Genomic DNA, 23,483 nt, shown 5'->3' with positions numbered 1-23,483 from the left:
TCAAATGCTTTTTCAGCATCTATAGAGATGATCATATGGTCCTTGTGTTTGAGTTTATTAATATGGTGTATCACATTTATTGATTTGCGTATGTTGAACCAACCTTGCATCCCTGGGATGAATCCCACTTGATCGTGATGAATAATTTTTCGTATGTGTTGCTGTATTCTGTTTGCTAGTATTTTAGTGAGGATTTTTGCATCTATATTCATCAAGGATATCGGCCTGTAGTTTTCTTTTTTGGTTATATCTTTACCTGGTTTTGGTATCAGGATGATGTTTGCTTCATAGAATGAGTTTGGGAGATTTGCGTCCGTTTCAATCTTTTGGAATAGTTTGTAAAGAATCGGTGTCAATTCCTGTTTGAATGTTTGGTAAAATTCTGCTGTGAATCCATCTGGTCCTGGGCTTTTCTTTGTTGGGAGCCTTCTGATAACAGCTTCAATCTCCTTTATTGTTATTGGTCTGTTCAAATTTTCTACGTCTTCACGGTTCAGTTTTGGGAGCTTGTGTGTGCCCAGAAATTTATCCATTTCCTCCAGATTTTCAAATTTGTTGGCATATAGTTGTTTATAGTAGTCTCGAATGATTCCTTGTATTTCATATGAATCAGTTGTAATATCGCCTTTTTCATTTCTAATTTTTGTTATTTGAGTCTTCTCTCTTCTTTTTTTTGTTAGCCATGCTAATGGTTTGTCAATTTTATTTATCTTTTCAAAAAACCAACTTTTTGATTCGTTGATCTTTTGAATTGTTTTTTGGTTTTCAATTTCATTCAGTTCTGCTCTGATCTTAATGATTTCTTTCCGTCTGCTAACTTTAGGATTGGATTGTTCTTGTTTTTCTAGTTCTTTAAGGTGAAGTGTTAGGTTGTTCACTTGCCATCTTTCCATTCTTCTGAAGTGAGCATTTAATGCTATAAATTTTCCCCTCAATACTGCTTTTGCAGTATCCCACAGGTTTTGGTATGATGTATCATTGTTTTCATTAGTTTCAATAAACTTTTTGATTTCCTGCTTGATTTCTTCTTGGACCCATATGTCATTAAGTAGAATGCTGTTTAATTTCCATGTGTTTGTATAGTTTCCAGAGTTTCATTTGTTATTAATTTCTAGTTTTAATCCATTGTGGTCTGAGAAGATACATGGGATAATTCCAATTTTTTTGAATTTGTTGAGACTTGATTTGTGACCTAATATGTGATCTATCTTGGAGAATGATCCATGTGCTGATGAGAAGAATGAATATTCTGAGGTTGTTGGGTGGAATGTTCTGTAGATATCTGCCAATTCCAATTGGTCTAGAGTCTTGTTTAGATCTTGTGTTTCTCTACTGATTCTTTGCCTAGATGATCTGTCTAATATTGACAGTGGAGTGTTCAGGTCCCCTGCTATTATGGTATTAGTGTCTATTTCCTTCTTTAGGTCTAATAGAGTTTGTTTTATAAATCTGGCTGCTCCAACATTGGGTGCGTACATATTTATGATTGTTATGTCTTCTTGATGGATCAGTCCTTTTATCATTAAGTAGTGTCCCTCATTGTCTCTTTTTATGGTTTTTAGTTTAAAGTCTATTTTGTCAGATATAAGAATAGCCACTCCAGCTCGTTTTTCTTTTCTGTTTGCATGGTAAATCTTTTTCCATCCTTTCACTCTTAGTCTGTGTGAATCTTTATGGGTGAGGTGGGTCTCTTGTAGGCAGCATATAGTTGGGTCCTGCTTTTTGATCCAGTCAGCCAGTCTGTGTCTTTTGATTGGGGAATTTAAGCCTTTAACATTAAGAGTTGTTATTGAAAGGTGTTGATTTATTCCTAGCATTTTATTGGTTGTTTGGTTGTCTTAGGTGTCTTTTGTTCCTTGCTTTCTGATTTACTGTTTGGTTTCTTTGTTTGTTGGTTCCTTAGGTTGTAGATAGTGTTTTTGTTAGCTTGTTTTCTCTTCATGAATGCCATTTTTATTGTACTAGTGGGTTTAGATTTTTCTTAGGTTTTTATGGCAGTGGTAGTTATTTTTCAGGAACCAAACCCAGTACTCCCTTGAGGATTTCTTGTAAGGGTGGTCTTGTGGTAGTGAACTCCCGCAGTTTTTGTTTGTCTGAGAAATATACTATTTGCCCTTCATTTCGGAAGGATAGCCTTGCAGGGTAGAGTATTCTTGGCTGGCAATCTTTGTCTTTTAGTATTTTGAAAATATCATCCCATTCCTTTCTAGCTTTTAGGGTTTGTGATGAAAAGTCTGATGTTAACCTGATTGGGGCTCCCTTATAGGTGATTTGACGCTTCTCTCTTGCAGCTTTTAAGATTCTCTCTTTGTCTCTGAGTTTTGCCAATTTGACTATGACATGTCTTGGAGAAGGCCTTTTTGGGTTGAATACGTTTGGAGATCGTTGAGCTTCCTGGATCTGAAGATCTGTGATTTTTCCTATACCTGGGAAGTTTTCTGCCACTATTTTGTTGAATATGTTTTCAATGGAATCTCTATTTTCCTCCCCTTCTGGAATACCCATGACTCGGATATTTGATCGCTTGAGGTTGTCTGATATCTCTCTCAGATTTTCTTCCATGTCCTTGATTCTTTTTTCTTTCTTTTTGTCTGCTTGTGTTATTTCAAACAGCCCATCTTCAAGTTCAGAGGTTCTTTCTTCAACTTCGACAAGCCTGCTGGTTAAACTCTCCGTTGTGTTTTTTATTTCGCTGAATAACTTCTTCAGTTCAGCAAGTTCTGCTACATTTTTTTTCAGGACATTGATTTCCTTGTATATTTCCTCTTTCAGATCCTGTATACTTTTCCTCATTTCATCATGATGTCTAGCTGAGTTTTCTTGTATCTCATTCAGTTTCCTTAGAATTATCACTCGAAATTCCTTGTCAGTTATTTCAAGGGCTTCTTGTTCTATAGGATCTAGAGTATGAGATTTATTAACTTTTGGTGGTGTACTTTCTTGGTTTTTTGTATTTCTGGTGTCTTTTTTTTGGTGTTTATTCATTGTGGCAGGGGGTTTCACAGTCCACCGGTTTGAGACTAATGACTAACTAGGATGTTGCTGTGGTTGCCAATTTGGTATGGCTCCCGCCGTGACTGCTCAGTTGGCCTCTAGTGTCTTGTGTGTGTGGTTGCCTCGGGTCTTGGGCTTCTCCGGGGATCCACCTTTCTGGTCAGCTTGTACTCTGCTGGGCTGGTGGATCACGTACCACAGGGTGTGTGATCTCTGTTGAGCTTTCACTTTCTGTACAGGACTTCTCCCCGTTCCGTGTGCTCTGGCCCAGGCTGTTAGATCGTGCGGTGGCGACCCCACCGGGTGTGTGGTTTCTGTCGAGTCTCCGCCTCCCTGGCCGCACGTCTCCCCCCTCTGTGCACACTGTGCTGGGCTGGGGCGTGTCTTCTGCACCCCTCGTCTATCAGCTGGGCCTTCAAGACCCTGCTCAGCACCGCCTCGCCCAGGAAGTCTACCAGGTTTCTGCTAGGCACAGACGACCGGTCTCTCTGGGTGCCTTTGTAGCACTGTGTAGATCTTTCTCGGGTCTTGTTCACCTTTGTATCCCCCCCGGTATAAACCGAGTCTAGTGCCCGCCTGCAGCCTGCTCTCCGGCAGGTTCAAGCGGACCTGGGAACTCTCCTACCACACTATTCCCAACCAGAAATTCGTTAGGCTTTTTTCCAAACTGGTGGTCGCAGAGATGGTATCTGCCTCCCAGTAACAGGAAGTTTACCGGGGCCGGAGTCCAGGGTGTGGTGGAGTGACAGTCGGCCCGCCAGTACTTCCTAGCCCTCCCAACACTGGTCGGGACGCCCCACACCCCCAGCCCCGCCAGAGAACCGCGGAGGGAGTGGGAGAGGAGGCCGGCCCACAGGGTCTGGAAAGCCCCGCGCCAGGCCAAGCAAATGGGCTCAGTGATGGCCGAGCAGGGCGGAGCTGCCCGCACCTGGGAAAATGGAGGCAGCACCGGGGCAGTGAGTGGCCTGGTGGTGCAGGAGGGAGCCGCGTGGGCATCCACCCCCCGAACAGAGCTGTGCCAGGGATCACTCACAGTGCTGTGCCAGGTCAGGCGCTCGCTCTGTCTCTGGTTTGTTGCCTTCCGTGTTCTCGGCGCTGCCGCCTCGGGCTGTTCAGTCGCGGCACCGCTCGGGCGCTCCCAGGAATCTTCTTTAATGCCGGCCTGAAACCTCGAATCCTGAATAGGGCAGCTGGCCGCCTTCAGTGCGGCCCCAGCCTCCGGGATCCTGGCTGCATCCACAGCAGCCCTGGCGCCGTGTTCCCTGTTTCAAGACTCGCTTTTGCAGCTAAGAATCAGTTCTTTTCCTGCTCCACACTTCAAAGCTGTTGCCTGTAAATGAGGCAGCCTCTCCTGCCGGGGGCAAAGTGGCGTTGAGCCCCCACGACCGGCCAGCAGCAGCAGTCCTCCCTTAAGAGATGGCCAGAGGAAGGTCCACAAGTTTCCCGGCTGCCTGAGGCCCAGTGGCCACCTTTTCCACCTCAGCTACTCCGCGCCAGCCGCCGCAGCCGCCGCCATCTTGAAACCTTTCTCGAATTTATTATTTTATATGAGACATTTCTTGAAGTCCTATTTTGTGCCAGACACTGCTTTCAGTGTGGGGATACAGCATTTTACAAGGCAAAGTCCCTGCCTTCTTGGGGCTTATATTAGAATAAGGGAAGGAGACAGACAATAAATAAGTAAATGAATATATATAATAAAGTTTCAGGTAGAGATAAGGGATATAAAGAAAAGCAAAACAGGCTGAATAAATAATGCATGAAGAACTCAGATGCAGAGCTCAATATCAGACAGTTCAGACTACACTGCCACAGAAGCCTTGCTCTGCCACAGGGTCTTTACACTTGTGGTCCTCTCTGCCTGAACTGTTCATCACACAGATATGTATTTGTCCCACTCCCTCACTTCCTTAGTTCTCTGCTTGCATGTTGCTTTTTTTATGAGTTCTTCCCTGACTAGTTACAATACTAATACCAATTTTACTGCTACAAATTCAAACTTGAAAGTACACAGATTTATTTTTTAATTTATATATATCCTACAAATGTTTACTGAATGCCTTCTAAGTGCCAGCCACTGCTCTAGGTCTGAGATATAGTAAGGCACAGAACAAAAATTCCTGTCCTCATAGAGCTTACATGCTAGTGCTGGCAAGTAAATATATGAAGAGTCTTCAAAAAGTTAGTGGAAAATGTGTATTATAAAAAAACTATTTTGAAATTTCTTTGCTGTAAAATAAATTTGTATTAACTTGTTCTAACATGTCTGAACAGGATCTAGTTTGAGGAACTAAGAAGGATAAGACATCAGTTTGAAAAAGAGCCATGATAGAGCAACATGAATTCTCCTAAAGTTGAAGCAAGAACAAACATCAAATTTATGGTGAAGCTTGGGTGGAAGAATGGTGAAATCAATGATGTTTTACAAAAAGTTTATGAGGACAATGCCCCAAAGAAATGAGCAATTTACAAATGGATAACTCACTTTAAGAAGGGACAAAATCATGTTGAATCCCTCAGCAGTGGACCATCCACATCAATTTGTGAGAAAATAATTAATCTTGTTCATGCCTTAATTGAAGAGGACCAAAGATGAACAGCGGAAACAATAGCCAACACCATAGACATCTCAGTTGGTTCGGCTTACACAATTCTAATGGAAAAATTAAAATTGAGCAAACTTTCCATTTGATGGGTGCCAAACTGTTGTGCCCAGATCAGCTGCAGACAAGAGCAGAGCTTTTGATGGAAATTTTAGACAAATGGGGTTAAGATACTGAAGTATTTCTTTAAAGAATTATAACAGGAGATGAAACACGGCTTTCCCAGCATGATTCTGAAGAAAAAGTGCAATCAAAGCCATGGCTCCCAAGAGGTGGAAGTGGTCCAGTCAAAGTGAAAGCAGACTGGTCAAAAGCAAAGACATGGCAACAGTTTTTTGGGATGCTCAAGATTTTGCTTGTTGACTCTCTGGAAGGCCAAAGAATGATAACCTCTGCTTATTATGTGAGTGTTTGAAGAAAGTTAGCCAAAGTTTTGGCAGAAAATGCCTGGGAAAGCTTCACCAGAGAGTCCTTCTCCACGACAACAATGTTCCCAATCATTCCTTTCATCAAATAAGGGCAATTTTGTGAGAGTTCCAATGGGAAATCATTAGGTATCCACTTTACAGTCCTGATTTGGTTCCTCCTGACTTCTTTCTGTTTCCTAATCTTAAACCCATTTTTTTGTAAGTTAATAATGTAAAAAAGATTGCACTGGCATGGCTAAATCCCCAGGACCCTCAGTTATTTAGGGAAGGACTAAATGGCTGTTATCATTGCTTACAAATGTGTCTTGAACTTGATGAAGCTTATGCTGAGAAATAAAGTTTTTATTTTCTATTTTTATCTTTTCATTCCATTTTCCACCAACTTTTTGAAGTCTCCTTGTATAATAGGTCAACTGGTGGTAAGTACTTTGAGGAAAAATAAAGCAAGGAAACAGGCAAGGAAATTTTTGGCTGTGTGTGTGGGGGGGGGTGTTATTAGTATTGCAACTAGTCAAGGAAGAACTTACAAATAAAGCAACATTTGAGCAGAGAACTCAGGGAGGTGAGGCAGTGAGACAAGTATATACACACATGATGAACAGTCCAGGTAGAGAGAACTGCAAGTGGATAGACCTTTGAGGCAGGGTGAGGCTTCTGAACTTGAAACTTGCTCCTAATATGCAGTAGAAGCATGGGTTACAACTAGGAATGCACTAGACAGAGCCGGACAGACCCAGTGTGAGAGTTGGGGACCTCGTTTACTGGTTGTGTAGCTTTAACCAAGTTTTTAATCTCCCCGAGTTTCCAATTCTTTATTTGTACAATTAACGCCTATGTAAGAGCACGGTTATGATATTCCAATGGGATGATGGATTCTATAAACTATGCTCTATAAACTATAAAGTCTTATAAATGTCAAACTATCTTTTCATATATCTTGTCTTCTAAGAGTGCCAGGAATGTTAACTAGATCACTTAAAACCAATGATGAAGAAGCACTTGTTATATCTAAGCGCAACGTGATATTACAGAATTTTTAGCTTCCTGTGTATGTTTGCATTATGTAGCTACTTATTTATATAATGTGGCTCACTGAACATTTGTTCGATCTCAGCATTTCTTGAAAGAGCTATCATTTCTGATCTCTAATAGTACTAAAATTTCCTACATCACATTCAGGTTAAATATTTTTAAGATGAATATTCAGTTTTGTCTTTTCAGTGTACATATATCTTTTGCCAAATTGACTTTGATTCCTGATTCTAGACATTGATCAGATTATGCTTATTACAATTTTATGATTTAAAATTGAATCCAGCTATTTCTTAAGTGCTATGTAGAAAAGAGTCCCTATCATTTCTATTTAGATAAACAGAGTACACTGGAGGTTTAAGTTTAAGGAGGTTGGGGTCTAAGCCACATGGATGTCTGGGACAGATCTGACAGGGATACCTGGTTTTTTTGTTGGTGACTGGAACAAAGAGGAGGGTTTGATCCAGTGGGGAAGTTATCCAAAAAGCAATTTAAGTTTTCATTATGATCCCCCATTGCAGTTTTATCATATATATTATACATGTATATATATGTATTGCAATATAGTTACTTATTCAAAGCTACATTTATGTATGTTATGGGTAATACAAGGGATTTTTAAGTCTAATTCTGTACAAGTCCTTCAGGAACCAATACAGGCTTACAGAAAAAGATAATTCACAAATAAGGCAGCATGTGACGAGTGTCAAGTGAGTGACAACAATAATGTAGCGTTGAGGAATTTCGGGGATAGGGTAGTTTACTAAATTGGACAATCAGGAAAGGTTTGCAGATGAGTTGGGACCTGAATTAAGACATATGATGCAGAGATTAAAGAAGAGGAAGAAGACATTTCCAGAAAGCAATGGCAAAGGCCTAGAGAAGGTACCCTAGGAAGATGTTTAGGAAACACTGAGTAAAACAATGTGGCTAGAACCGAGGGCAGATCTAAAGTAGAGGCTTTGTACAGGAATCTGGAATGAAGAGTGAAAAGAAAGGTTGGTTAGGACAAACCATGGAAGGCCTTGAATGGTTTGATCACTGATACATATACACTGTTGGTAGGAGTGATAAATTGATAAAACTTTCTAGGAGGCAGTTCAGCAATATTTCTCAAACTATATATACCCTTTGACTTAGTAATTCCACTTCTAGGAATTTATTCTAAAGCTATAATCAGAGAAGATTTCAAAGATTTGTGTAAAAGGGTGTTTACCATAGCATTATTTACAATAGGAAAATAAAACTAACTGTCCCGCATACCAAATTGTTAATAAATAATAGCACCTGAACATATCGAACCCAACCCAACCATGAAAGCAAGGTTTATAGGATTACTAAGGAGCTATAAAGACAACACAAATGTGAAGTGAAGAAAGCAAATTACAAAAAGTCTTTATACAATGTGATTCTAACTTTTTAAAGGTTATATAAGATGAGAAGGAAATACAGCAAAATGTTGAGAGTAGTTAATGGGTGATTTTTTTTTTAATCTCAAAGCAGTCAATACTTACCTGCTTTGTGCTTCATTCCCTCAGGGCCAATCTGATAATGTGTTGGAGGACACTCAGCTGAAGGACCACCACACTCATGGAAGACAACGAGCCCTCCTGAACCAGTGCCTGAAGTCTAAGGCACAGTGAAAGGCCAGCAGTGCAGACATTTTGAAGGCAGGTAGGTAAGCCTTTTAGTTTCTTAGATCACACCAAGTAAGAACAGGGGCTTTAGTTAGTGCTTATTTGGGTGCAAGGCCTTGTGTTAGTGCTTTACACAGATGATCTCATTTAATCTCCCAATAACCCTATGAGTTAGCTGTTAGTTTTATTCTCATTTTATAAATGGGGAAACTGAGATACAGAGTGGTTAAGTAACTTGCCCAAGGACACTCAGCTAACAAGTGTCCAAATGTAGACAATAGCTTCAGAAGACTCAGAGTCAACATTGACTACTACACTCTGCTACCCATTTTAATGCAAGACAGAAGAAAAACTTGATCCTGTACGTTTCATTTTAGGGCCATCTGTCGCAATGTCCTTGGTGGAGAGTTAGGCAGTATATAATCCAATAAGAAAATTCTGCATGGGGCTTGTAGAAACCATCTAGTGCAGGGCCTGGCACTTACTAGTTTTACAACTTTGGGCAAGTCATAACCCACTCAAGCCTTGACTTTCTCATGGGTAAAATAATATCTGAACTGCTGGCCTCCCAGGGTGCTGTGAAGATCAAAGGAGACAAAACACACGAAAGTCCTGTGAAAACTATCAAGTGCCATACACATAGTAAAAGGTGTTATTAGTCATAATATTAGCATAGAACTCTCAGAGTATTAAGATTGGACACTAGATTGCTCTGAGAAGCTCCCTGAGGGGCATTCTCAAGGAGTATACAATGTGGTCCCACAGACATTTGCTCCATCTGTGGCCTGACAATTCACCTAGTTTTCACCACTGTGCAACACATTGAGTAAAAGTGACAGACACTAACTGAAGTGAACTAACAGCACCCACACAGCCCGAAGCCCCACCTGAAAGCTATTTGTAGAACTTACTCTGACATTCCGAGAATAAGTCCTTTCTAGATTCACGAGGGAGAATTTAAATGGATAATGACATTGCCCACTACCTACCACTGCACACTAGGCCCTTCATAAACATCTTCTCCAAGCCTCACAGCCTCCCTGCTATTACTCCATTTTACAGTTAAGAAAAGTGAGGTTAAGGGAAGTTAAGAGGCAGCTAAAGTCCAAAGAGAAAATTAAGGGACGATGACACAATTTTGTTCCTTCATTTCTGTCTGACAAAATTATCTAAACTCTTGTGGATTCAGTCCCTCCAAAATAAAGACAATTAATAAATCATATTATTTTCTGGGTATTTGTTGACATGTGAGATGACAAACTGAAATTGACTCAAAATATATTATTAAAATATATGATATATATCATTGTTTTGAGATCAATGTATGGCAGCCAGACTGAATTTAATAGAAAACAGTTTTGTCTAATTTTTTTTTAATTAAGAGGAAAAAGTTTTTTATTTTTCAACTAAGAAAAATGAAAGGAATATTTACAACAAATGACACATTGTTAATGTCAATAATATATGAACAACTCATGTAATTCTATAAGGTTGATGAACATTTAAATTGGCCCCCAAAATGAGCAGACAATTCACAAAGACATATAAATTTTTATCAGGCATATGGAAGCTCACTAATAAATAACTTCAAAGTAAAACAATGGCCTCCCATATTTCACCTATCCAATAAGTAGAGGTTTTAAAACATTTCAATGTTTAATGTTGATAAGTGTGGTGGTGGGCAAATTCCCAGCACAACCTTTCCTAGAAAGTGATTTGGTAACATGTATAAAGACCCTGCAACAATATGCTGTTTAACTGTGGTAAATCCATTATGACCACAAATTCTTTGACGCTTTCCTCAGAAGGCGGTGTGGCCTATTTTAACCACCCTCTGGAATCTGGCCTATGGCTGCTTTAACCAATACAGCATGGTAAAAAAGATTCTGTGCTGGTTCTGGGCCTATGAGAGGACAAGCAGCTTCCACTCCACTCCATCTGGAATCCATTGGAGAAGCCCACCTGGAGGAGAACCCAGGTGCCCAGCCAACCACCAGCACCAATTTGTCAGCTATGTTAGTAAGCCATCTTGGAAGTGAATGTCCAGCCCCAGGTGAAACAGAGACAAATTATCCCCAAAGACAAATTGCAAAATTGTGAGCAAATGAATGATTGTTGCTGTTTTAAGTTTTAAGGTGGTTTGTTACACAACAATAGAGTCCTGAGATAAACCCAATAATTTCACTTCTAGAAATTTATCCTCAGGCACTAATCAGAAGTGCAGACAAAGGCTTATATTCAACAACACTTTTTGTGGAGCAGTTTAGGAGATCCTTAATGTGTAAATTAGGAAAATGATTAAGTAGATCCCAGTATATTCATTATGAAAGTAATTTAAAAGTTAGGAATATGGGAAAATACTTATACTTTTATGTGAAAAAAAGTTATATAAAGAACTATGCATATCAAAAGGGAAAAAAAACTTACTAGTGGTTATTTCTGTGCAATAGGATTATGAGTGATTTTATTCTGATCTTCACATTTTTGTGATAATTGCATAATCAGGAAAAAATCAATCTTGAAAATGAAAAAACTGTCAACTCATAAAATCTGCCCACAGATAAAATAAACATATTTTTAAAGCTTTATTTTAACTGTAGTTTCAAACTCATTTTCATAAAACCATTTTACCAAAGCATTCAGCAATACAGATGTTGAATCATCTGCTCTCTCGTAATTGATAGGCTGATATGCAGTCATATTGTAATTTTAAAAGTCAGCAGGAGAGAGATTTATTAGTAAAAAGCTTTGGTAATCCATAAACTGGATATAAAACTCCTGAATAATTAAGCAGTTCTAATGATGTGGCAGAAAGTGAAATAATTGAAGAAAAGTCTTCAAAAAAATCAGACTGACATTAAAGCCTATTCTGTGCCAGCAGCCTTTGCACACATCATGATCCTCTGTCCTCTTTGAACAGCCTTGTGAGGAAGCTATGTTATCCCCATTTTGCGGATAAAGAACCGGCGGCCTTGACCAAAGTTCACACAGCCTGAAACTGCACAGCTGGGAGTCAGTCCCCCCGACACTCTTCCCACAGCACCACCTCTCTCCACAAACGTCAGTGGTTTGACATGTTTACCGGGTTAAAAAAAATTATCAAACATGTGAGCTATTCAAAAGCTTTCTTTTATTCTAACACAATTAATTAAAATATGTTTAATTGGACTTTTCAAGCCTTTTTAGGTGAATCATTTGCTTCTTGCAGAAGTTGAAGCCATCCTAAAAAAGTAAGTGCCAATTTTTTGAGAAGGCAGATTCTTCTTGAGCACTTGAGGGGAGGAGGATCAGCTTACAAAGCAGAGGTAGTTCCTGAGGCAGCTCCTCCTCATGTCCTCTCTTCCCTGCATCTCTGTGCAGCCCTGTCCTCAGCATTACCGAGGCTTTTAGGAAGTTGGAACCTGGCTGTTGTTGCTGATTTTATTCACTATTCATATTGGTTTTGTTTTGTTTCCAGTAGGCCATATCCACTCGGGAAGCCAAGGTGTGATGGTCAGAACCACAGAGAGTCCCTGCAGGGCATCTGACTGGAGATGTTGAAGAGCTAGATTTCAACCAAGCCCAGATGTTTTTTGTGTTTTTTTTAAAGAATGATTAATAACAATAACAACTAAGATTCCCACAGAGTTTATATGCACCAGCTGTATGCTGTACACTTTACAGGTGGAAATTATCCTAATTAATTCTCATGACTCTAAGAAGTAGGCCCTATTTTTGATCTTCGTTTTACAGATGAAGCAGCTGTGGGCTTAGACCCCATACAGGTGGTGGTTAAAAGGATGAACTGTTTGATCTCAGTCCATGCTCTTAACCGCCATGCTACATGGCCACATGCACTGCTGTGGTCCAGGCCGGGGTTTCAGGGAGAAGCCTGCTTCTTCCTTCTTCCCCAAGCTCCAGAGGGAACCCTGAGTGCCAGCAAGGAGAGAAGGGCTGTGACTGGGAGAAGAGAGAAATGGGAAACCTAACCCTGCAAGGCCACGCTGGAAGTTAGCTTTTCCCAGAGCTGGGGCTGCTTCCTTCCCAGTCCCAAAATGCTAAGTATTCTGCTCTTTCTTTTTAAATATATTTCTATTCATTCATCACTCCCTGTTTCTAAAAGGATATAAGGTAGTTACAATGATATACAAAATACAACAACAGGAACTAAGAAAGGAAAAGAAATAAGAAGTGGCCTTTGAATATTCAGTGGCCAACATAAAATCATGATCAGCAATCATTGTCACAGATCACAATGTTCATTAGGCTGAAATAAACCAGCAGCTCCAGACAAGCAAAACCAATGTCAATCTGAAGATCACAAAAATATTTTCTCCTCAAAGCAGCATAGTGCAATCTGATGAGCAATATCCTCCACATGTCCAAAAGATGGACACAGGCAGCAGACCAGAGGGGTTCAGTGCATGGACTTGAGCCAGACTGTTTGGATTCCACCACATTCTAGCTGAGCGACTTGGAACAAGTTACTAAACCTGTCTGTGCCTCAGTTTCTTTATCTGTAAATCGGGAATGGGGAAAACATGGAGGATTAAGTGATATGATGGATGTAAATAAAGCCTTCAGAACAGTGTCTGGCATGTTGGAAGCTCTGTGTATGTGTGTGTTAATGTCATCATCAGCCTGGTTTGCAGCACAACAGGCATCCCCTACCTCAGGGCCTCTGTATCTACTGCCCCCTCTGCCTGGCGCACTCTTCTCCCATGATATACATGGCTTACTCCTTCCCCTACTTCAAGCCTTTGCTCTAAGGTCACTGTCTCAGTGAGGCTTTTCCAGACCACCATATTTAAAACTGAAATGTTTTTCTTACTTGCCTCACCAATCTAGCAGCCTACATCTCCTACCCTGATTTATTTTTCTCCACAGCATTTCTCATGCTCAAATAAATAACCAATTATTCTATTTCCTTTGGTATTTGTCTGTCTTCCTCCACTAAATGAGGACAGGTTTCTGTTTTATTCACTGCTGTATTCCCACAGCTAGAACAGAGCCTGACAGAGTGGACACTCAATAAATAAGTATTGAATGAATGAATCAATCAATTAAATAACAAACATCACTTTACAGCCTATTGCAGGGTCCTCTCAAAACACCTGTAAGGGTAAGTCTGTCTGTCAGTCAGACAAAAGATAAACCAGTAAGTTATCTGGACTTTTCAACCCTCTTGTAACAATTCAGAAAAGACTTTAAAAGTCTTACAAAATTTTGTGGTGACAAAGCTAATTCCATTCAGATTTTAGGTGACATGTTCTATTTTATACTCTTTGAGTGAGTTTAGAATTAGTGATTAACAGTCACTTATGGCAGAGGCACAGCTAAAAAGAATAGTCAAAATTCAGAAGAGAAGCAGTACAGAATCAAATCACTGTCATTCTTAATACAGCAAGCCCAAATAAATCACAGGTTTCATTATCCAGCGTTTTCCTGATAGCAAAACAAAGATAGGAAAGCCAGTTATTGATGAGAATATCTTACTTCATGCCTCAGAGAAACTCAAAATTCCATGCTTCTTAACGCAAGTGCAAGTGTGAAATGTGCAAAACTTGGGCAGGTATGCGTTTTGGGGAGAGACACCAGCAGACGTGGGGTTCCCACGTATTCCCAAGAGGTGCATGCCTGCACAGGTCTTGGTGATGAGAGGTCATCCCTTCAACCAGTAAAAGGCAATATACGAGAACGGAAAACATGCCACAGAAAGGGCATTGGAGGCAGACAGGGTTAATTAGGCCCCAAGTAGAGCTGGGAAACTTGCCTGGTCCCAAAGGCCGGTCCACCTGCGTCATGCAAATGTGGCAAAATGCTGACCTCACATCTGAGGTGGCCGTTTCTGTCCACTATGCATCTACCAGTCAATAGGGTTTGGGGAGCTCTTGACTTCACCATGCTCAAGTGTGAGAGCTGGAAATATTTCCATGATAAGTGAGATTTCTTCATAACGTATTCAGGAGAAAATTGAATTGATTAAAGCTAACACTGCATTCTACTGAGTATTCTATTGTTGTCATTACCTTCATTAATTGTAGCCTTAGCACAGACTTCACTGTGGTCTCCAGCATGGGGAGGACTGGCTGTAAATAAGCTGGGATCGCCAAACCCTGCCTGTGCCTCAAGGTCCACGAAGCCTTCCCATGCCTTTAGCCCACACTGACCCAACCATTTTCCACATGCGCCTTAATTAAATTCAATCTCATCTTACTCCATTCTTTTTTTTTTTTAAGTGTGATTCTTCTCTCACAGCTAGGTTATATCTTCCTTAAGGGGCAAGGACTACATTTTAAGATTCTTTTTTTGCACCCACAAAACTAAGCACCGTTGCCTGGCCCAGCCTTCTATCTTTAAGCAGGCCAAGCAATTCAAAAACAGAGAACTATTCCTATTCCGGTCTTCTCTCCTCTTTTTTTAATTGGTCCAGCCAGTGGCTTGTCTATTTTGTTATTCTCTCGAAAAACTAACTTTTTGCTTTGTTGATTTTTTGCATCATTCTTTTGGTCTATGTTTCATTTAGTTCTGTTTCAATTATTTCTTTCCATCTACTAGTTTTGGGATTAGATCATTCTTGTTTTTCTAGTTCTTTGATATTTAATGTTAGGTTGTTTATTTAAAGTCTTTCTATTCTTTTGATGTAAGCACTTATTGCAATAAACTTCCCTCTTAGTACTGCTTCTGCAGCATCCCATAGGTTTTGGTAAGTTGTGCTTGTGTTTTCATTCGTTTCAAGGAATTTTTTGATTTCCTGTTTTATTCCTTCTTTGATCCAGTGGTCATCCAGGAACATGTTGTTCAATTTCCATGAATTTGTATAGTCTCTATAGTTTTATTTGTTATGAATTTCTAATTTTATTCCATTGTGTTCTGAAAATATACTTGATATGATTTCAATCTTTTAAAAATTTTTGAGACTTAATTTGTGACCAAACGTGGTCTATCCTGGAGAATGATCTGCATGCTGATGAGAAGAATGTACATTCTGTCATTGTTGGATGAAATGTTCTATATATGTCTGTAAAGTCCAGAATTGAAATCATCATGTTGAAGGGATACCTGCACTCCCATGTTCATCACAGCTCTATTTACAATAGCTAAGATATGGAACCAACCGAAATGTCCATTGATGTTCTACTGGACAAGGACACTGTGATATATATACACAATGGAACACTATTCAGCCATAAAAAAGAACGGAATTCTGCCATTTGCAGCAACATGGATGAGCTTGGAGAAAATCATGGTGAGTGAAATAAGCCAGGCACAGAAAGAGAAATACTGCATGTCCTTACTCATGAGTGGGAGCTAAGAAAGAAAGTAAGAAAGACCACAATAAAATGTTGAACTTTCAGAAAGAGAGAACAGACCTATAGATACTGGAGGTGGAAAGGGCAAGGGGGAAGAGGGTTAGGGAGTAATTGGGTAAGGGACACAAAGAATAATTATTAGTAATGATAAACATGCTAATAATATTGATTTGATCATCACATACTGTACAGAAATATTGATAGTCAACTCTGTACCCCATAAAAATGTATAATCAAAAATAAATAAATGTATAAATAAATAAAAGAAAAAAAAAAAGCAAAGGCTTTGGAGTGGCCTCTGAGGTGTGAAGGATGCTGTAGAACATAAAGGCATAGGAGATGGCAACATCTAGGGTGGGCACCAAGGTGAAAAAAAAAACTGAGCTCTGGTCAGCCCAGCTCTTTTTACCACAAAACTCTTGGATCCATTAACTACGTAAGTCTTAACTTCCAGGTACATTCCTACAGCTCCAAGCTTCATCTCTGTCCAATATTGCCTCTAAACTTTCTTCATCCCTTAGATGAATACCTTAGATGCATAAGACCACAGTGAAGTCTGTGTTAAGGCCACAATTAATGAAGGTAAGACAACAGTAGAATGCTCAGCAGAATGCAGCATTAGCCTTAGTCAATTCAACTTTCTCCTTCGAATGCCTTATGAAGAAATCTCATTTATCACTGAAATATTACCAGCTCTCACACTTATGCATGGGGAACCCTCAATCCCTACTGAATCTGAAACAGACTTGGTTTCTTTGATTTGATCCCCCTTTGCCCCTGGCTCGATGTATCATAGGTATTCAAGAGATCAAGCCTAGGCTCTGAGGACCCAACCTGCCATTAGCCAGATGCACAAGGCCACCACTGAGCTCCTTAAGGGATCCCTATAGGGAGAGCTGAAATATTGGACATGCTACAGTCATGAGTACAGTCAGAAGGAGGGCACAATTCTGCCATACTACCTGCTGATTCTATCATCACCAGCAGCAGCACGTTTCCATGGGCGTTCACCTCTCCAGTAGTTCAGCTCTCCATCACCTGAAGCAACACTTTATTGATCAGGGACAGTATAAATCTGAGGAACCAAGGCATGCAAGTGGAAAAGACTGAAAGCTCCCTGAAGGTAAGAACTATGTGTGTCTTGTTCATAATTGCATCTTCTGGGGCATGCCAGGTTCTCAATAAATTTGCTGAAATAATTAATCACAAAAACAATGATTCTGTCTTTGATCTCCATCTTACTGTCCTTTGAGGGAATTAAGTCAATAAACACATATTGTTCTACTCATGGTGTAAGGCCTTGCAAATATACAGACAGATGAAACAAGTTGTACTTAGTCTTTACTCTCAAGTTTACAGCTCCTTTTGAGAGCAGAATTGTGGTTACTAGAGGCAGGAAAGGGGGAGAAGGGGATAGTGAGAGGTCTGTTAATGGACATATATCAGCCAGATAGGAAAAATAAGTTCTATAGATGTACAGTCGAGCTAGGCATCTATAATTAACAATAATTTACTGCATGTTATCAAGTGGCTAGAGGAGAGGAGATCAAATGTCCTTACCTCAAAGAAATGATATTTTGTAATGATTAATATGCTAATTACCCTGGTTTGATCATCACACATTATATACTTGCATTGCTCTGTACTCCACAAATACATATAATCAGTATGTTTCAATTAAAAAAAATTTACAGCTCCTTTTAAGCACATAGGCAGACATATTTTAGATACTTGTGTGTTAAGTTTCACTAGAGATATGGATTAAAATGCTATTTTATGCACTTTATGAAGTAATTTATTCTGTTCAAGTTGGGAGCCTACAGGGATAAAAAGTGACATTTGAGCTGGGCCTTGAAATAGGAAGCAGTATTGCAAGGGAACATATAACGATAAGAATGAAATTGACCTCACAATTAGGACTCTATGAGGGACAGCCCCAGCCTCAGAAAAGAGCTGCTAGTGCACTTCTGACAGACAGAGCTAATTGCTGACAGCAGTCCTTTATCACAGAAGGTCCAACACACACCAGAGATGCCCCAGAAGAACCCCAGGGACATAGATGGGGAGCAGAAGGCTTATGACGATTTCAGCTCTCCCCTAAGATCTGCTAATGGTTCATGGGGCTCAGCCTGGAAGATGCCTCAGGACACTGGTCATTTTTAGGGCATCTCTGAGGATCCAAGTCTGACTACGTAAGTCAGAACCCAAATGAAGAAGTCTGATGCCTCAGAGAGGCCCTGAAACCACCTGAGCCTTTAGAGTTTGGCTGGCTCTTTGTGGTCACTCCAGGGAGGGATCTCCTGTGGAAATTTCCCCAGCTCCTGAGGCCACCAGAGAACAGAGCTTCCCTGGAGATCCAAGTTGGTCTGCACACATGGGTGTAGACATAAACTGCAGGACACCCACTTACCTGCAGCCACCTACATAATCTCCAGGATATAGGCTGGGATCCAGGTACTGAAGCCCATATGATAAGAAAAAGTCTATGACCAGTAAGGAAGCTATGAGGATATATTAACGCCAGAAGGTCATCTCTCTTGACTATTTCAAAAAGAAAACAGCAACTCCACTGAGCAAGAGGCTAGTTATGCCTCTTAAAGAGAAAGTGAAGCCCCAAGCAGCACTGAATTCAGGTGACCTGAAGACCCTGGGGAAGCACCCCAGGCTATGAATCAGATTGCCTGGGCTCCAGCAGCAGCACTGTTACTATATTGTCTGTGGACAAACCATGATGTTTCTGTTGGTATAGAAGTTTCCATTTTCAAGATACTTTACCATTTGTCATTGTATATGATGTTCATAATCCCTGGTGAGGTAAACAAGTAAGATATTAACACAGAGGTTGACTGTATTCTCAGGTTTCAAAGCAAAGCAGAAGTCAAGCCCAAGAAGACTGATTCACAATCCTGTGGGTTCCTATTTGTGGTCAAGTATGGTAATGGGGAAAACCTCTGTGATCTACTAATTTTATTTCTCCATCTCTCCAGATTTCATCTGTCAGGTGCTCCCATCTGAATTTCTTAGGTGACAAATTCCCATAGCTGCCTGTCTGTCATTCAAAGCATCTAACTTCTTGTATTAGTCTGTTTCTGTCGTTTATAACAAAATACACAGAACTGGGTAATTCGTAAGAAAATGAAATTTACTGCTTACAGTTTCAGAGGCTGGGAAGTCCAAAGTCCAGAGAACAGAGCTGGTGAAGGCCTTGATGGTAGCGACAGTGACCAGGGGTCTCACATGGCAGAAAATGGTGGAGCAGAGAGAGAGACTAACCTCTCATGTGCTCTTCTTTTAAAGCTCCCAGAACCACACCCCTGACTACCATTATTAATGCATTCACTACTGCATGGTCCTACAATCTAATCACCTCTCCAAGGCCCCACCTTTCAATTACCATAATAGGATTTCCCACCCTCTTAACAGTCACAGTGGGAATTACGCTTCTAATATATGAACTTTGGGGACAAAATTCAGTCAAACCACAGTGCTTAATACCTACTACATACTTCATGAAAATGTTTTGTGGAAGTGTTTGATACTATCATCCTCATCTTTCTTTTCTTTATGATACATGTCCAATTTTTGCATGTAATGAGAGGAATGTAAAGCAAACTACCTTTAGGCTTTTAAATGTCCAAAAATCACAATTTGGATAATTGTCGGAACAATTCATCACAATGGAGGAACTATTCATTACAACTGAGACTTTTTTATTAGCATATTCGTTATTACAAATCATGATTTTTCTTTATAGCTTTTACCCAACCTGTCCCTCCCCAAGTCCCTTCCTCTCTCCTCCTATCTGAGACTTTTTAAAAATTCCATATATTCCCTTATTTTAAGGAATCAGGAAGGATGCCAGTAAAGTCCTTAACCTGTCTGTGGTTGTATGGAGAACACCCAGTGCCCAAACCTGAGCAGGCAGGCCCTCCATTGATGCACACCCACTGGTCCCCAGTGTTTCCAGGCTGGTCTCACTGCACCTCACCATTATCTCAAGACAGGATATGAGCCACCCTTCCCTACCCAGTATTCCACCTGCAGCTTTGCCTTGTCCAAGTTCCAGCTCTGGTCTTTATTAAATTAGCACAAGCTTGAAAAGAAGTATTTGCTCACATGTTAGATGGGTAATAAATTTACACTAAAATCAGAGGGACAAATGCAAAAACCAGGAAATAGCTTAATGAAACTTGGCAGCAGGCCTCAAATAAAAACGTTCTGTTATCAAATAAATTTAGGTGGGTTAAGAAAATTCTCCAGGAAGAGTTTCAAGATGGCGGTGGCTGCGGCGGCTGGCACGGAGTAGCTGAGGTGGAAAAGGCGGCCACTGGACCTCAGGCAGCCGGGAAACTTGTGGACCTTCCTCTCGCCATCTCTTAAGGGAGGACTACAGCTGCTGGCCGGTCGTGGGGGCTCAACGCCACTTTGCCCCCAGCAGGAGAGGCTGCCTCATTTACAGGCAACAGCTTTGAAGTGTGGAGCAGGAAAAGAACTGTTTCTTAGCTGCAAAAGCGAGTCTTGAAACAGGGAACACGGCGCCAGGGCTGCTGTGGATGCAGACAGGATCCCGGAGGCTGGGGCCACGCTGAAGGTGGCCAGCTGCCCTATTTAGGATTTGAGGTTTCAGGCCGGCATTAAAGAAGATTCCTGAGAGCTCCCGAGCCGCGCCGCGACTGAACAGCCCGAGGCGGCAGCGCCGAGAACACGGGAGGCGGCAGCGCCGAGAACACGGAAGGCAACAAACCAGAGACAGAGAGCGAACACCCAACCTGGCACAACCCTGTGAGTGACCCTTGGCCCAGTTCTGTTCGGGGGGCGGATGCCCACCTGGCTCCCGCCTGCACCACCAGGCCACTCACCGCCCCGGTGCTGCCTCCATTTTCCCAGGTGTGGGCAGCTCCGCCCTGCTCAGCCATCACTGAGCCCTCCCACTTGCTTGGCCTGGCGCGGGGCTTTCCGGAGCCTGCGGGCCGGCCTCCTCTCCCACTCCCTCCGCGGTTCTCTGGCGGGGGTGGCGTGGGGCGTCCCGGCCAGTGTTGGGAGGGCAAGGAAGTACAGGCGGACCGACTGTCACGCCACCACACCCTGGACTCCGGCCCCGGTAAACTTCCTGTTACTGGGAGGCAGATACCATCTCTGCGGCCACCAGTTTGGAAAAAAGCCTAACGAATTTCTGGTTGGGAATACTGTGGTAGGAGAGTTCCCAGGTCCGCTTGAACCTGCCGGAGAGCTGGCTGCAGGCGGGCGCTAGACTCAGTTTATACCGGGGGGATACAAAGGTGAACAAGACCCGAGAAAGATCTACACAGTGCTACAAAGGCACCCAGAGAGATGGGTCGTCTGTGCCTAGCAGAAACCTGGTAGACTTCCTGGGCGAGGCGGTGCCGAGCAGGGTCTTGAAGGCCCAGCTGATAGACGAGGGGTGCAGAAGACACGCCCCAGCCCAGCACAATGCGCACAGAGGGGGGAGACGTGCGGCCAGGGAGGCGGAGACTCGACAGAAACCACACACCCTGTGGGGTCGCCACTGCACGATCTAACAGCCTGGGCCAGAGCACACAGAACGGGGAGAAGTACTGCACAGGAAGTGAAAGCTCAACAGAGATCACACACCCTGTGGTACGTGATCCACCAGCCCAGCAGAGTACAAGCTGACCAGAAAGGTGGATCCCTGGAGAAGCCCAAGACCCGAGGCAACCACACACACAAGACACTAGAGGCCAACTGAGCAGTCACGGAGGGAGCCATACCAAATTGGCAACAACAGCAACATCCTAGTTAGTCATTAGTCTCAAACCGGTGGACTGTGAAACCCCCTGCCACAATGAATAAACACCAAAAAAAAAGATACCAGAAATACAAAAAATCAAGAAAGTACACCACCAAAAGTTAATAAATCTCATACTCTAGATCCTATAGAACAAGAAGCCCTTGAAATAACTGACAAGGAATTTCAAGTGATAATTCTAAGGAAACTGAATGAGATACAAGAAAACTCAGCTAGACATCATGATGAAATGAGGAAAAGTATACAGGATCTGAAAGAGGAAATGTACAAAGAAATCAATGTCCCGAAAAAAAATGTAGCAGAACTTGCTGAACTGAAGAAGTTATTCAGTGAAATAAAAAACACAACGGAGAGTTTAACCAGCAGGCTTGTCGAAGTTGAAGAGAGAACCTCTGAACTTGAAGATGGGCTGTTTGAAATAACACAAGCAGACAAAAAGAAAGAAAAAAGAATCAAGGACATTGAAGAAAATCTGAGAGAGATATCAGACAACCATAAGCGATCAAATATCCGAGTCATGGGTATTCCAGAAGGGGAGGAAAATGGAGATTCCATTGAAAACATATTCAACAAAATAGTGGCAGAAAACTTCCCAGGTATAGGAAAAATCACAGATCTACAGATCCAGGAAGCTCAACAATCTCCAAACGTATTCAACCCAAAAAGGCCTTCTCCAAGACATGTCATAGTCAAATTGGCAAAACTCAGAGACAAAGAGAGAATCTTAAAAGCTGCAAGAGAGAAGCGTCAAATCACCTATAAGGGAGCCCCAATCAGGTTAACATCAGACTTTTCATCACAAACCCTAAAAGCTAGAAAGGAATGGGATGATATTTTCAAAATACTAAAAGACAAAGATTGCCAGCCAAGAATACTCTACCCTGCAAGGCTATCCTTCCGAAATGAGGGGCAAATACTATATTTCTCAGACAAACAAAAACTGCGGGAGTTCACTACCACACGACCACCCTCCTCAAGGGAGTACTGGGTTTGGTTCCTGAAAAATAACTACCACTGCCATAAAAACCCAAGAAAAATCTAAACCCGCTAGTACAATAAAAATGGCATTCATGAAGAGAAAACAAGCTAACAAAAACACTATCTACAACCTAAGGAACCAACAAACACAGAAACCAAACAGTAAATCAGAAAGCAAGGAACAAAAGACACCTAAGACAACCAAACAACCAACAAAATGCTAGGAATAAATCAACACCTTTCAATAACAACTCTTAATGTAAAAGGCTTAAATTCCCCAATTAAAAGACACAGACTGGCTGACTGGATCAAAAAGCAGGACCCAACTATATGCTGCCTACAAGAGACCCACCTCATCCATAAAGATTCACACAGACTAAGAGTGAAAGGATGGAAAAAGATTTACCATGCAAACAGAAAAGAAAAACGAGCTGGAGTAGCTATTCTTATATCTGACAAAATAGACTTTAAACTAAAAACCATAAAAAGAGACAATGAGGGACACTACTTAATGATAAAAGGACTGATCCATCAAGAAGACATAACAATCATAAATATGTACGCACCCAATGTTGGAGCAGCCAGATTTATAAAACAAACTCTATTAGACCTAAAGAAGGAAATAGACACTAATACCATAATAGCAGGGGACCTGAACACTCCACTGTCAATATTAGACAGATCATCTAGGCAAAGAATCAGTAGAGAAACACAAGATCTAAACAAGACTC

Source organism: Cynocephalus volans, chromosome 1 (genome assembly GCF_027409185.1).
Source record: "Cynocephalus volans isolate mCynVol1 chromosome 1, mCynVol1.pri, whole genome shotgun sequence".
Classification (NCBI taxonomy): domain Eukaryota; kingdom Metazoa; phylum Chordata; class Mammalia; order Dermoptera; family Cynocephalidae; genus Cynocephalus; species Cynocephalus volans.
The sequence above is the reverse complement of the archived record's forward strand: the minus strand, read 5'-3'. Positions refer to the sequence as shown.